General features: G+C 38.6%; 1 protein-coding gene and 1 long non-coding RNA gene across 4 annotated transcripts in view; one reads left to right on the forward strand and one right to left on the reverse strand.

Moving 5' to 3' along the window:
- SCN1A (sodium voltage-gated channel alpha subunit 1) overlaps positions 1–8,695 on the reverse strand; it is a 166,850-nt gene extending 158,155 nt beyond the window's left edge. For all 3 annotated transcript variants that reach the window (XM_021076172.1, XM_021076169.1, XM_021076174.1), the window contains exon 1: positions 8,486–8,695. The gene's annotated coding sequence lies outside the window, so the exon portion shown is untranslated. The remainder of the gene's footprint in view (positions 1–8,485) is intronic.
- LOC110257170 overlaps positions 8,656–13,104 on the forward strand; it is a 53,476-nt gene continuing 49,027 nt past the window's right edge. The window contains exon 1 of the long non-coding RNA XR_002339416.1: positions 8,656–9,011. This is a non-coding gene — a long non-coding RNA (uncharacterized LOC110257170). The remainder of the gene's footprint in view (positions 9,012–13,104) is intronic.

Here is a 13,104-nt window from a genome sequence, read left to right on the forward strand (position 1 = left end):
GTACCTCTTTAGGTAACATATATGGGATGTGACCATTTACACTTCTGTAAATGGTCATTTACATTTACATTTCTGCTCCCCTTAACTCTTCCTGCAACTAAGCAAATACAGAATGTGGATCTTTTCATGACTTCAGCAATGATGAAACTCAGAAAACCATTTATCGTACCATACAAAATAGTTGCTGACCCATAAGACAGCAGTACCTTTGCCCATATTTTCCTCTGGCCAGTCTCCTCTCTAGGGTGTTACAGCAGAACTACCCTTCCATGAAACATCTACTGCTTTAAAATTGCACCTCGATTTAGTCAGGATCCTGCAGGAAATTGAGGCTACACTCAAAAGGGGTTGAATGACAATGATTTAATGGAAAAACTACTTTCTAAGTAGGTTCAGATGGTTGAGGAAGCCTCCAGGAATTGGCAAGTGAGAGAGCCAGTGCCATCCCTAGGTCTCAAAGGGCAAGGAGGGAGCAGCAGCTCCAGATCCCAGGGAGAGCTAGAGCTATGGTGACCTCAGCAGAAGGTTTACCAGAGGATAACGTAGCCACCTGGACTACAAGGTGGGGTGTGATGGGGAGATCCTCCAACTTCCTAAGAATGCCTTCCCCACTGGGCTAAACCCCAAAGAATCCAGAAGACAAGGGCTCCCAGATTCCTTCTAACCATGGAAAGTAGCCTTTGGGGGTTGAGGGTCTTTCCCTGGACTCATCCCTTGTTCTCCTGACAATTTACCACTCTCGCCATTCCCTCCTCTGGACCTTGCATTCTGCAGCTCCACCAGGGCAGTCCCTATAACATGGCTGCAGCTTGCTGGGCTCTGAAAATGCTGTTTTCTCTGTGTGCACATGTTGTCCTCCCCACTGTAGCATGTCCCTGGGCCTCATCATCTTATTTTGGTCCCTTGAACTTACTTCATTCACACCCTCCAGATTAAAACTTCCATTCTTTTGAAAGCACAGCAAGGATGACTTGCAAATTCTACCAGATGTGAAGGGCTGGTGGGAAGTGGGGAAAAGAACAACATGTCCTGTCTTATCTCTAAAAGCAACTTCTTTCTCTTTGCTTAAAAAACAAACAAATGAATTGAAATTATTTTCCCGAAAAGAATAAAATCTTTAGGGCAAGTGATTCTGTTTAATATTCTAACCCTTAGCGCAGTGCCTAGTATATGGGTAGGTACTCGGAAGTAAATATGTTGATATTCAAATATTAGTATTTTCAAATCAATTCAAAGATTTAAGAAGAACAATTAACATATGCCAGAATCTTGAACCCTCACAGCAATCTCATGAAATAGATACTATTATTATTATCATAATTTTATAAATGAGGAAACCAAGAACAGTTGAGTACTTTGGCCAAGGTCACCATCAGGAGATGATAACGTGTGGTTTTGAAACCCACATTCTGTTTCTAAAGTACTTAATCTTACCATAAATTCAAACTGCTTTGTTTTACATAAAACTCTCTGCATTATCTCATTATTCAAATCCTGGTGCTGCTTTGTTTTATATAAACTCTCTGCAATATCCCATTATTCAAATCCTGGTGATAAGTCCTTGGGGTAAACAAGTGGGAGGTGACACAGCTGCTCCTCAGTGGGCTGGATTACCTCACATTACACTAACATAGGACACAGTAGAAGAAAGTCATTTCTCCAGGTGGTCAACCCAAGCTAGTCTGTAGGTTGATGGTAGATCTATAGCCTAGATTTCGGCAAACATGTTGAAGGCGGAGCAGCTTGTGGCAGATGGCTGTTCCTCCTTCTCTCTCCTTTTAGATTCTTTTATCTTTAGAATGTGAAAGAATGTATCTATGTTTGGAAACCCTCTCACTAAGTCAACAAATAAACTAAACAAATGAGGAGTGGAGGGGAGAAGCTTGCCTCAATCTGACAATACTTTAGTTTCTGGAAGTTTACATCTGTTAAACATGGAAAGGCTAAAAAAGCAGAAGTGCTGATCATGAACACTTGCCTATTAGATTGCTTTGGTAAAAGCTTTGTGTTGCAAACATCATATTAGCAAGGTGTTTTGTCTCAGCTGGTTTTCTAAAAACAAGCGCTTTCTGGCTCTGTTTGATATTTGTGAAGACACAAACCACAAAAAAAAAAAACAAAAACAAAACATGAGAGTCTCTAAGCTTTTAGGACTTGCTTCTCAAAGTGTGGTGGTAGACCTGTAGCCTGGACATCTCTTGGGAGCATTTAGAAATGCAGAGTTCTGGGCTCCACTCCTCCATGTTACAGCAGAGTTTGTATTTAACAAGATCCCCAGGTGATTCCTGGGCAGGGTGAGAGGGTCCAGCCAATGGTCCATCCTTGGATAGCCTTGTCCTTCCTAATCTCCAATTCTGATGCTCCAGTTCTTTGAACATTGGTCCTTGACTCCAGCATCTTTTGAGTCTCAGATCCTGATATTAACATAAATGCCCTTGTTGCTCAGAAGTTACTAGAAGGACTCCCTGAGACAGCTTGATATATCTGCGAGTGTCTATTGCCAAACAGTATTATAAACTATTATTTTCTGAACACGTTTAATATGTGAAAGCACTGTAATAAACCACTTGATGTACATTATCTTTCTTGAAGTCTGACAAGGGGATAGTATCATTCTTACCTGGCAGCTGAAGGGATTTTCAGAGAGGTTAAATAAATTGCCTGTTGTCACAGAGCTAACCTGTGATAAGGAAGGGGACTGTTTGACAAAATATTTACACACCTAACTCTGCTATGGTAGGCTATAGATTGAGCACTTCCTCTCTTAACAGAAGACTCTGATTTCGGCTGAGTCATAGCTTTGGAAAAAAATGGAATTCACGTATACTACTAGTTCATTTAAATTCATTGTATTTAATATGCATTTACCTTATCATCTATTATTCAATAATTTTTCCCCTTAATAATATTCTAAAATGAAATAAAAGATCTTTTAAGTTCTTCTTAATTTAAGATCAAATAAAGCTGGAAATGACTGTGTGATCCTGGTGTTGGGAAACTAGTTATCTAAAAGAAGAATTTATATTTGATGCTGGGAGTAATTTTTCATGTTGTAAGTCTAGGAAACTGTATATCAAACCTAAAAATTTTTGCTCAGGTTAAACAAAGTAACAATGAATGACTGGGAATAGCAAAGAGTTCCAAATGTAGCCACAAATAAACCTCCTCTTCTTTTTGTAATTTGATTTTTCCTCCTAGATCTCACCTGCAAGTTGCAATTTTTTTTTTTTTTTGTCTTTTTAGGGCCACACCTAGGACACATGGAGGTTCCCAGGCTAGGGGTCGAATAGGAATTGCAGCTGCGGGCCTATGCCACAGCCACAGCAATACTGGATCTGAGCTGCGGCTGTAACCTACACCAATGCTGGATCTTTAATCCACTGAGCAAGGCCAGGTATCAAACCTCCATCCTCATGGATGCTAGTAGGGTTCCTTAACCTCTGATCCATGACAGGAACTCCCACAAGTTGCAATTTAATTGACCTGAGTGAATAAAGTCCAAAATAAAAAAGGAATTACATAGCAATGATGATTATTCAACATTCATTCAACAAACATTCACTGAGTCTCAGTATGAATGCTGTGCCATGTGCTGGGGCATAGCTGTAATGAGATGATCAGTTGCTATAGCTCTTTCTCTGGTGAAGACAGACTGGATAGCAGGGTCCATCCAGTAACTCTGCTAAAGCTCAGGTGTAGTTAAATTGAATTCAATGTCATCTATCAAGAGGGGGAGTATTCCTACCCTCTTAGAGATTTTGAGAGCATTAAGTGACTTAATATGTGTGACTATGACTAGTATAATAAATGGTGTGTTAAAAGCATTCCAGAAGCACTTTAGTAATACATATACAGTACAATTAATTCAGCATATTATACAAATGAATGTATGATAAGTTGGAGAAAATGTATTAATCCCAGAAACCAAAGCAAATAACTGGTAATACATCTCAGTCCCTATACTCCCTGAATGCCTTTGGAGCAGGCAGATTTTTGCAATAGATCTTTATCAAAAAACACTTGGAAATTATACTCACCAAGACACTCTGGGGTCTTGCCTTGCAGAATAGTAAAAAAGAGAAGTAGTTTTGTCATCTGGAAATACTGAGCTTTTATTTTCTTATCTATACAATGATAACAGTAAAGGGGTCTCAGAAAGGCTACAAAATTACTTGGAAATATACACATAATGTCTATAAATTTACTTGGAAATATAAAATTACTTGGAAATATACACATAATCATTCAAATATAAGCTATTACTATTTTGAATAATCAAAATATAGTAACCCCAAACTTTTTTTTTTTTTTTTTTTTTTTTGTCTTTTTAGCTATTTCTTGGGCCACTCCCGCGGCATATGGAGGTTCCCAGGCTAGGGGTTGAATCGGAGCTGTAGCCACCGGCCTACGCCAGAGCCACAGCAACGTGGGATCCAAGCCGCGTCTGCAACCTACACCACAGCTCACAGCAACGCAGGATCCACTGAGCAAGGGCAGGGATCGAACCCGCAACCTCATGGTTCCTAGTCGGATTTGTTAACCACTGCGCCACGACAGGAACTCCCTCCATAAATTTTTTAATACCTTCACTTTAGATGGTCTTTAATTCACATATATCTTAGAATAACACAATTTGAATTTGTAGTACATTTTACTAAAAAGGATTTCTAACACTTGGGGAAAATGTGTGTGTGATGCTTATCTATTTCTATGATGAATATAAGCTCCAGAAAATTTCTAGACTAAATTGCTGAACTGTTGGAGCTAATAATTCATGGGCAGAGGTAATTTAAAATTCTGAAACTCTAGCAGGCAAATGTGTAATTTTATGGGCCAAGAGCTAGCACTCAGTATGACTTCTAAAGACATATAAATGGGGAGCTCCCGTTGTGGCTCAGTGGTTAACGAATCTGACTAGGAACCTTGAGGTTGTGGGTTTGATCCCTGGTCTCACTCAGTGGGTTAAGGATCCAGTGTTGCCATGACCTGTGGTGTAGGTCACAGATACGGCTTGGATCCCGTGTTGCTGTGATTCTGGTGTAGGACTGCGGCTACAGCTCTGATTGGACCTCCTAGCCTGGGAACCTCCATTTGCTGCAGGAATGGCCCTAGAAAAGGCAAAAAGACAAAAAAATAAAAATAAAAAAATAAAGACATGTAAATGAACTTAAGTTCAGTATCAATTCTAGCCCAATGACTTAGTGGTTTCATGATTATAGAATATGGCCTTGACTTCCCCATGAAGGGGAAGAGTCCTACACTGAAGGCCCCTGACCTTCTAAACTATTTGATGAGTTTGGGCATTTATGTCTGGATATAAGAGTTGTGGAAACCTGGACTACCATGCATACTAGAAAGAGAAGAATTTGGAGCTCTCAGAACATCTTGCAGGGAGAAGATGAGGAGCAGAGATTGTGGAGAAAGGAAAGAGAATGACGAGAAGAGCCCAAATCCTTCGTGAAATCTATTAAAGCCAAAAAGGTGATTGGTATATATAAATCTCCGGTGGAAGCAAGTGACAGATGAAATCTGGGTCACTTTTTTAGAGTTATGAGTGTACATGGAGCCAGGACTCCAGGAAATACAGGGGAAGAAAAGATTTTAAGTCCCTGAGAAGTTGCAGAAGGGTTTTAGACTTCCATAGACTGTGAAGTTGGTAGGTATTTAAGCAAATTATGCCTAGATCTTTAAGGGGACGAAGAGCTTAGAGGTGTGTTACACAAGTAAGGTACCTACTTATTTATTTGTGGTTTTTAACTTCCCTGCTTCCAAAATAAGAAGTAATACATTTGTTGTATTATTCAGTATAATAGAACTTTATGTAGAGGAGTTAACGGTTGTTAAACATGGGAAGGGATGATTAGGATGAGAGAAGGTGGGAGGGACAGTTTTGCCCTCAGGAGAGATATGTTCATGTCTGAGAATATTTTTGATTTCTCATAACTAGGGGTTGCTACTGGCACCTTGTGGGCAGAGGCCAGGAATGGTTTTCCACATTACATGATGTACAAGACAAACCACATAGCAAAGAAAATCTGACTGAAAACATCCGTTGTGCTGAGCAGAGAAGCCCCAACTTAGGCCAACCTATCATTTTATGAATAAAGACCTGAACATCAGACAGGGTCAGTGACATATGCCAAGTCACACAGCGAGCCAAGAGAAGAGATAGATCCTTTAGTGTTGTTCCTATCACACTCTGTCACTTCTTAAAGCTAAAAATGGAGCTGTTGGAAAATAAAGCTTCTTATGAACAAGTTTAGGCTTAAGAAGTAATAAATAATGGCATAAATCTTTAAAACAGAATACTGCTTACACTGGGAAATCTGGGCCACCAGGAAAAGAGAAAATGTAATTATGTAACATATCTTTGAAATATATTCAACATTATAAGGAGTACCTAGTAAAATATACCATAGGAAAAGGATTTTTCATTATATTTAACCAAAATGCTGCCCCACGTAGTGGTTCTTAACCTCAAGCACATTGCCCAGTCACCTGGAGGGCTTGTTAAAAGATAAACTGCCCCACCCCAAGCCCAGAGGTTCTGACTCAGGAAATCTGGCATTGGGCCTGAGGATCTGCATTCCTAGCAAGTTCCCAGGTGATACTGCTGCTGTTGATCAGGAGATAACACTTTGAGATAACACAGGCCTAAAATTTGAGAGGGACTCAATGGCCTAATATTGCAGGTGTTTAGAAAACATAAGCTCACCAAAACATACACACATACTTCAGCATAGATTAGTAAATAGTGCTATTTCACATTTCGAAGAATATAATCCACAGATGGCAGAACTAAAACTAACTCTAGACCTCATTTAACTCAAATCCCTTACTTTTGAAATGAAGAAATTAATACAGCTTTTAGGCTTCTTTACCAGAAAGAAGAATCTCTTTTCACAATAGTCAACAGAAGCAATATTAAATGAAAATCACTTAGAGGCAGTTAGAGTACTGATAGCATTATTGAAAGATAGATAAACTCAAAGATTGTAAGTACAACTAAATATGTATGCTTTATCTTTTTATCATTACGTTTATGAGGAATATTCTAAATGCCCAACTATGTAAAAACTGGTCTGATGGGGCTCTTATGCCAAGCTAAGTCTATGGGGAAAATGCCTATTGGACATCAATAATATAAAATCAGGCCCTGAGGGACCATAACTGTCTCTTTAAATTATTTGGGAAATCATGTACATGTTTAATCAATTAAATACAGCATAAGATGATAAGCAGTATATTCCCATCTTAAATAATCAATGTGACACTTTTAAATCATGGTTAACAGAGTGAAAAGCACCCTCAAAGAAATTCATTTGGGTAACACTCATTTGCATTCCATTCATTTAGTAAAAAGAATGTAACAAATTTCAGATACTTAAAAACTACCTGGGTACCTAGCCAGGATGCTCCAGTTAACTTGCTTCCTGTCAGTCCTCACTTAGAAACACCCAATGACTGAATAGTAAACATTCTCCTTTAGCCTCTTTAACATCATGAAGATAGTTTACACAGCCTTTTTCCCCCCTAACTCATGACATCCTGTACAAGACACTGAACTTTCCTTGCCAAGAGCACACAGGAAGCCAAACCCTCTCAAATATGCTGCATCTCCTTCAACTTTTAAAATAAACACCTATCCTTTTAAAGTACCATCTGTTGTCTCCTTGTCTCTGGTTACATCTTATTAAAATTTTTTGGCCAATATCACACCCCTGCTGCAATCTTACCAGGCTCTTCCGCAACATTCAGTAAGAGCTTCCTATTTAACTAATTCCCATGCCATGACGCTGTGTGAGGGTCTAACACAGAATCGGCACTATATCGTTTCTACTTTTGCTTATAGAGGGAATAACTGTTCATGCTAAACCTGGGGCAATGCCTCCCAGCCCCTCAAACACAGCACAGTGTGAACCAATGCAGCTAAACTAACACCATTCAGGGCTTGTATTGAATGGCGCTTTTACTGCAGCATTCACCTTGGAATAAGTAGTCAGGATTTATTATTTGTTGAAGTCACATAACTACCAGGCTATGCAGGCTTCATTCTCATATTATCACAAACAATCACAACAGAAGACCCAATACAGGAAAACATATAGCTCATTTACAATGGAAGCAAATTTGCAATCAGACAAGGGCAATGTAACAGCCAAGAACTGCAGTAAATCTCTTACAGCTAATAGCCCCATCTAATAATGCTCTCCTACAACACCTCTGAGCAAATGGATTGCCTTCAGTTTAAACAGTCACATCCACATGCATTCCTCGATGGTTAGAGATGATGCTTGATAAGCAAATCCTAAATTTATGATCCATTTACTCTAAGTGTCTTAGAGCCAGGATTGCTAGAAGACTTATTCAAGCATGTTGACAGAACTGAAATCTCAGTAATTTCTCTCTGCACCTCTCAGCATGGCTGACAGGCATCTGCCAAGACTATACCATATAAACCACTGATGCATGCAAAAATATTTACCCCCAGAAGATGTAGTAAAAGCTCAGCTTCCTCCAGCTTCCATAGCCTCTGAAGTGTTAATCTGAAGGAACAGTTCCATGAGTTTTCACAGGCCAGGAGTGTGTCTCCTACACTTGACCTAGACAGCCTTACATAACGAAGCATCGGGACTGGGGAGCTTGCTGAATGTCATCACCGGCAAGAGTGAGGAGTATTGGCAGCAGCACGCAGGCGGGCAGGCTGGGAGTTTGCATGGAAATCATGAAGTCTTGTCTTTCTCTTTTCAAATGTTTTGGAAGGAGAGTTAAGAATAGCTCAGAAACCAAACCGGTCTCGCTCTTTTTTGTGGGAAGAATGACCTGCAGCATAAAAGCTAAATCTTGCAGCAAGTGCAAGACACTTCTTTCGGGTATTTGCAGGCAACCTAACAGAATGAATGGTTGTCTGTAAAGGACTGTGCCATGACACCCCAAATGAAGGGACTGGTAAAGCAAAGTAATGACTCAAAGGCTGCCACGGAGCTTTTGTCTACTTTTAACTCATTGTGGTGAGTATAGAGGACTATGTGTGTAATAGAGGAATTCTTGCAGTTGTGAGTTGGTTTGCAGGGTGATAACTACAGGATTTGTAAAGAGTGTTCATGTCCCTTGAACATTTTGTTGCAAGCAAGATGATAGTGTTAAGAATCTTGTTATGTCAAATTCAGAATGCGGTGGGTTAAACTGGTTGTGCTGAAGGTCTTTCAGATTCAGATATTTTTCAGGAAAGTAATAAGAGAAGCAGGTACTTCTCTGTGGCAGCTTGCAGATAATTGTCAGATGTGTTAATTACTTCTATTGTCTATACTAAAAAGATCTGAATTTCAGCATTCAGATTTTGCACATAATGAATCTTTTTTTAGATTCTAAAATCAGTTTCTCAGGATGAGGCAAGAGGATCAGTGTGCTTTTAAATTAGCTCTCTTAGAATCACTCCTGGATATCTGGAGGATACTTTTAAACAGCAAATTAAACAATGTACTCCCCATCTAATTTTCATTCAATTATCTCAAATGTGTGCAATACGAGTTAGGTCCTTAAAAGCTAGAAATAATAAAGCCAATCCTATATTCTGATCCTGAGTAGAGTGATGGTATTAATAATACAACATGATTTTATTTTGTTTAATTATATATAAAATTGTGGTTTTGTATGGAGTATGGGCTAAGATGTATAATTCCCGAGGCAACAGAAACAGAGAAGCCATGCATCATTTAAAAATAATCGTAATGTGCTGCTCTTAGCTGGGAAATTTGTCTACTAATGCATCACACTGAGAATAGAGCCTGGAAATAAGAGAATTTTAGGTCTACACAACAACACAATAATTTAATTCTACCCCATCATTTAACCCCTAAGGAAACAGAGGTAGGAAGAAGTTAAATGATGTGCCAAAAGTGACCCAAATGAAGAGGTAAGTGGAAAGTGGTTTTCCTGGTACTCACTGGTATTCTGCTAACCATGCCACAGTGAATAATTATCCTTTGATACTGGTGTAAAGGCCTGATGTACAATAATTTTTTTTATCATAGAAATGACAGAAAACAAAGTGGAATAGAACTAAATACATGCTTGTAGCAGTCTTTTGATTTTGGAAAAACAAGTTTTGTAGGGAACATAATGGGAAAGTTTCTTCAATTATTTCTCACAACTATAATGAACATTCTGGTGTGACATTTAATTAAATTTTCAAATTATGAAATAGTGTGCTGAACATTTACTGATGGATACCATGTTGGTGGTTTAGATTCTTTTATTTTGTTAATGTTGATTGTGCTGCTAGGCTTACCCATCTCTTGGAGAGCTAGTGTACATTAAATAACCCATAGGAAGCAAAAACTGGAAAATAGAACGTTTCAAAAAAGATCTTTGTCTTATTACTTTTAACCAAACCGAGCCTCTATAGCCAGGCACTTGTTTTTCATTTTTGCATCTCTGCCCACAGCACAATGCTTACGGGACCCTCAATAAATGTTTGCTGAATGAATAAGTGGAGGGGTGAAATGCATTCATATGAGAGTACATATGCTATGGCCAAGTAGACTCCTTGGAGGGGTCATTTGAAGGAATGCATAAAAATGATTTATGAATGTATCAGTTTAATAAGTGTCAAAGTAATGAATGCTTCTGAAATACTTGTTTAGAAATTATTCTTGTAAATTTTTTCAATGTTTTCCTTGCAACTTAAATAGATCAACTTAGTATAGGTTTAGCATCCCCTAAGAGATAATACAACTTTCACTAGGTTAACCAAATAGAGGTTTAGTTTTACTTAAGTGACATAAAGTTGAGTCAAGTGACATGGTGACATTAAGATCAAGTGACAGTGTTAGGATTTTACAGCCCTGGCAAACCCACAATCCTCAGGGATCTAAGCCCATTTTTCCTTCTGCTTAGTGATCTTGACTATGTGGCTCTCATCCTCTGATTTGCTGCCTTGTGGTCTCAAAATGGCTGCCTCATCTTTAGCATCCTGACTACATTCCAGGCAAGAGGACAGAAAGTGCAAGAGGCAAGTGCTAGCTGAATCAGCTTTCTCCAAGAGCTTTCCGAGAAGATCATTAGAGACTTTGACTTATATCTTATGGGTCATAACTGTGAAAAATGCTGCCCCTCCTGGGGGGAGTCTGGAATAATTGTGTTTTTAGCTAAACCCATTGCTACCTCCAACAAAGCTGGGGTTCTCTTTCTAAAGCAAAGGAGGTTGCTTCTCCAACTTGCATTCTCACTTAGTATATAGTTTTAGTAAAATCCTAAAATGTGATCATTTAGTCTAAGCTGACTTATCTCCCAAAAAATGAAAAAGTTTCTCATTTTATATCTGGGTCTTCCATGGAAAAAAATTATTCCACTGTTGCAATAGAATGTTACTTGGGAAACAATGGGTTTATAACTATACTGTCACAAATGGATGCAAAGAGAAAGCCATAAATACATTTCTCAGAATGAAAAAGAGACTATTATACCATGGGGTCATTTTACCTCATAATCACCCCAAAATAAGGTTGTCCATAGCTCTGTCCTTTTGAAAAGATTCCGATGATGGAGGACACTGAATTAAGCTCTTGAAATTTATGCAACTACTAAGTAAAATAGTATCTTGCTAATTTAGAAGAGAGGCTTTTCTTTTTCTTTTTTCTTTTTTTTTTTTTTTTTTTTTTTTTTTTTTACAGTTCTGTCTGTTGTCTTGCTGGAATCAGCTATGAAAAGTACATGGCTCCTCGAGCTGGGCCAGAGAAGAACTTTATCAGCTATCCCAACTAGGTCATAAGAGTGCCTCTCAAAAACAGAAGCAGTTCTTCATATTGGGATCAGGAATAATACTGACATCTTTTTAAAGAAATGGGACAAGATGACCCCTCAAACCAAAAGTTTTACTTTAAACCTGTAGAGGATTCCTGAGTGTGGAATAGAAACACTATAATTTTCAAGAAAAAAATGATGGCATTCTTTTTTTTTTTTTTTTTTCTTTTTTTCTTTTTTAAGGACCACACCCATGGCATACAGAGGTTTCCAGGCTAGGTGTCAAATCAGAGCTGTAGCTGCTGGCCTACACAACATCCACAGCAATGCCAGATCCAAGCCCCGTCTGTGACCTACACCACAACTCATGGCAACGCAGGATCCTTAACCCACTGAGCGAGGCCAGGGATGGAACCCACAACCTCACGGTTCCCAGTCAAATTTGTTTCTGCTGCGCCACAATGGGAACTCCCTAATGATGGCATTCTTAGCTTTTACCAACCTTAATTTCTCTCTTCCATTAACTGTATCTTGCAGGACATCAAAACTATATGCAGCCTTACTGGAAATAGCAAAATTAGAATATGTTTAGTACCTAGCAGGTATGAGTTTTACAAGTCACAAACTCAAGGGAGAACAAAATTCCAACGTTCTTCATTTTCCTATAAATTAATTTAATTTTTCTTTTATTGTCCCATTTTTGCCTAATGGCAGAAAATGTAATTATTTCTAGGTCAGTTCAATTGCTTCAATACTTTTTCAGTTATCTCAGGCTTAGCTTAGTAAAATGTGAGATTTTAATTTTTTGCTCTTTATATTAATTAGAGGAACGCTAGCTTCGGCAACAAATGCACCCAAAAGTCTTGGTAGCTTAGTGTAATGAAATTGTGTTTCTTACTCATGAAAAGGTGTATGTGGTTGTTCCTGATTCGTAGGTGGCCTTCCCTGTGATCATTCATGGATCTTTCTTGTGGCTTCTCATACCTCTAGGGACTTAGAATCAGCTAACAAATGAAAAAAATAAAAAAGAGATCATGCAGGATTACAGCTACTTCTTCAGCCCAGGAGAAACATCTGGCTTATATTTAAATGGCGAGGAATAGTCACATAGCTCCATCTAGATGCAACAGAAGGTTGAGAAATTTTGCAGCTACTTGGACAACCACATCTCAAAAGGAAACATAAATTATTGTGGTTACTAAGCTCTTTCTCTGCTTATCTTTCATCTTTGCATCTGAAGGATCTTTTAAAAGCATAAAGCATATCATCTTTTGCCAATTATTGTTTTTTGAGATTAAATTGGAGAACTGAGAGGATTTAAATGTGGAGTGTGGGTTTGGGTGGGGAGGTCTCTCCTTG

The sequence above is a fragment of the Sus scrofa genome, chromosome 15 (genome assembly GCF_000003025.6).
Source record: "Sus scrofa isolate TJ Tabasco breed Duroc chromosome 15, Sscrofa11.1, whole genome shotgun sequence".
NCBI lineage: Eukaryota > Metazoa > Chordata > Mammalia > Artiodactyla > Suidae > Sus > Sus scrofa.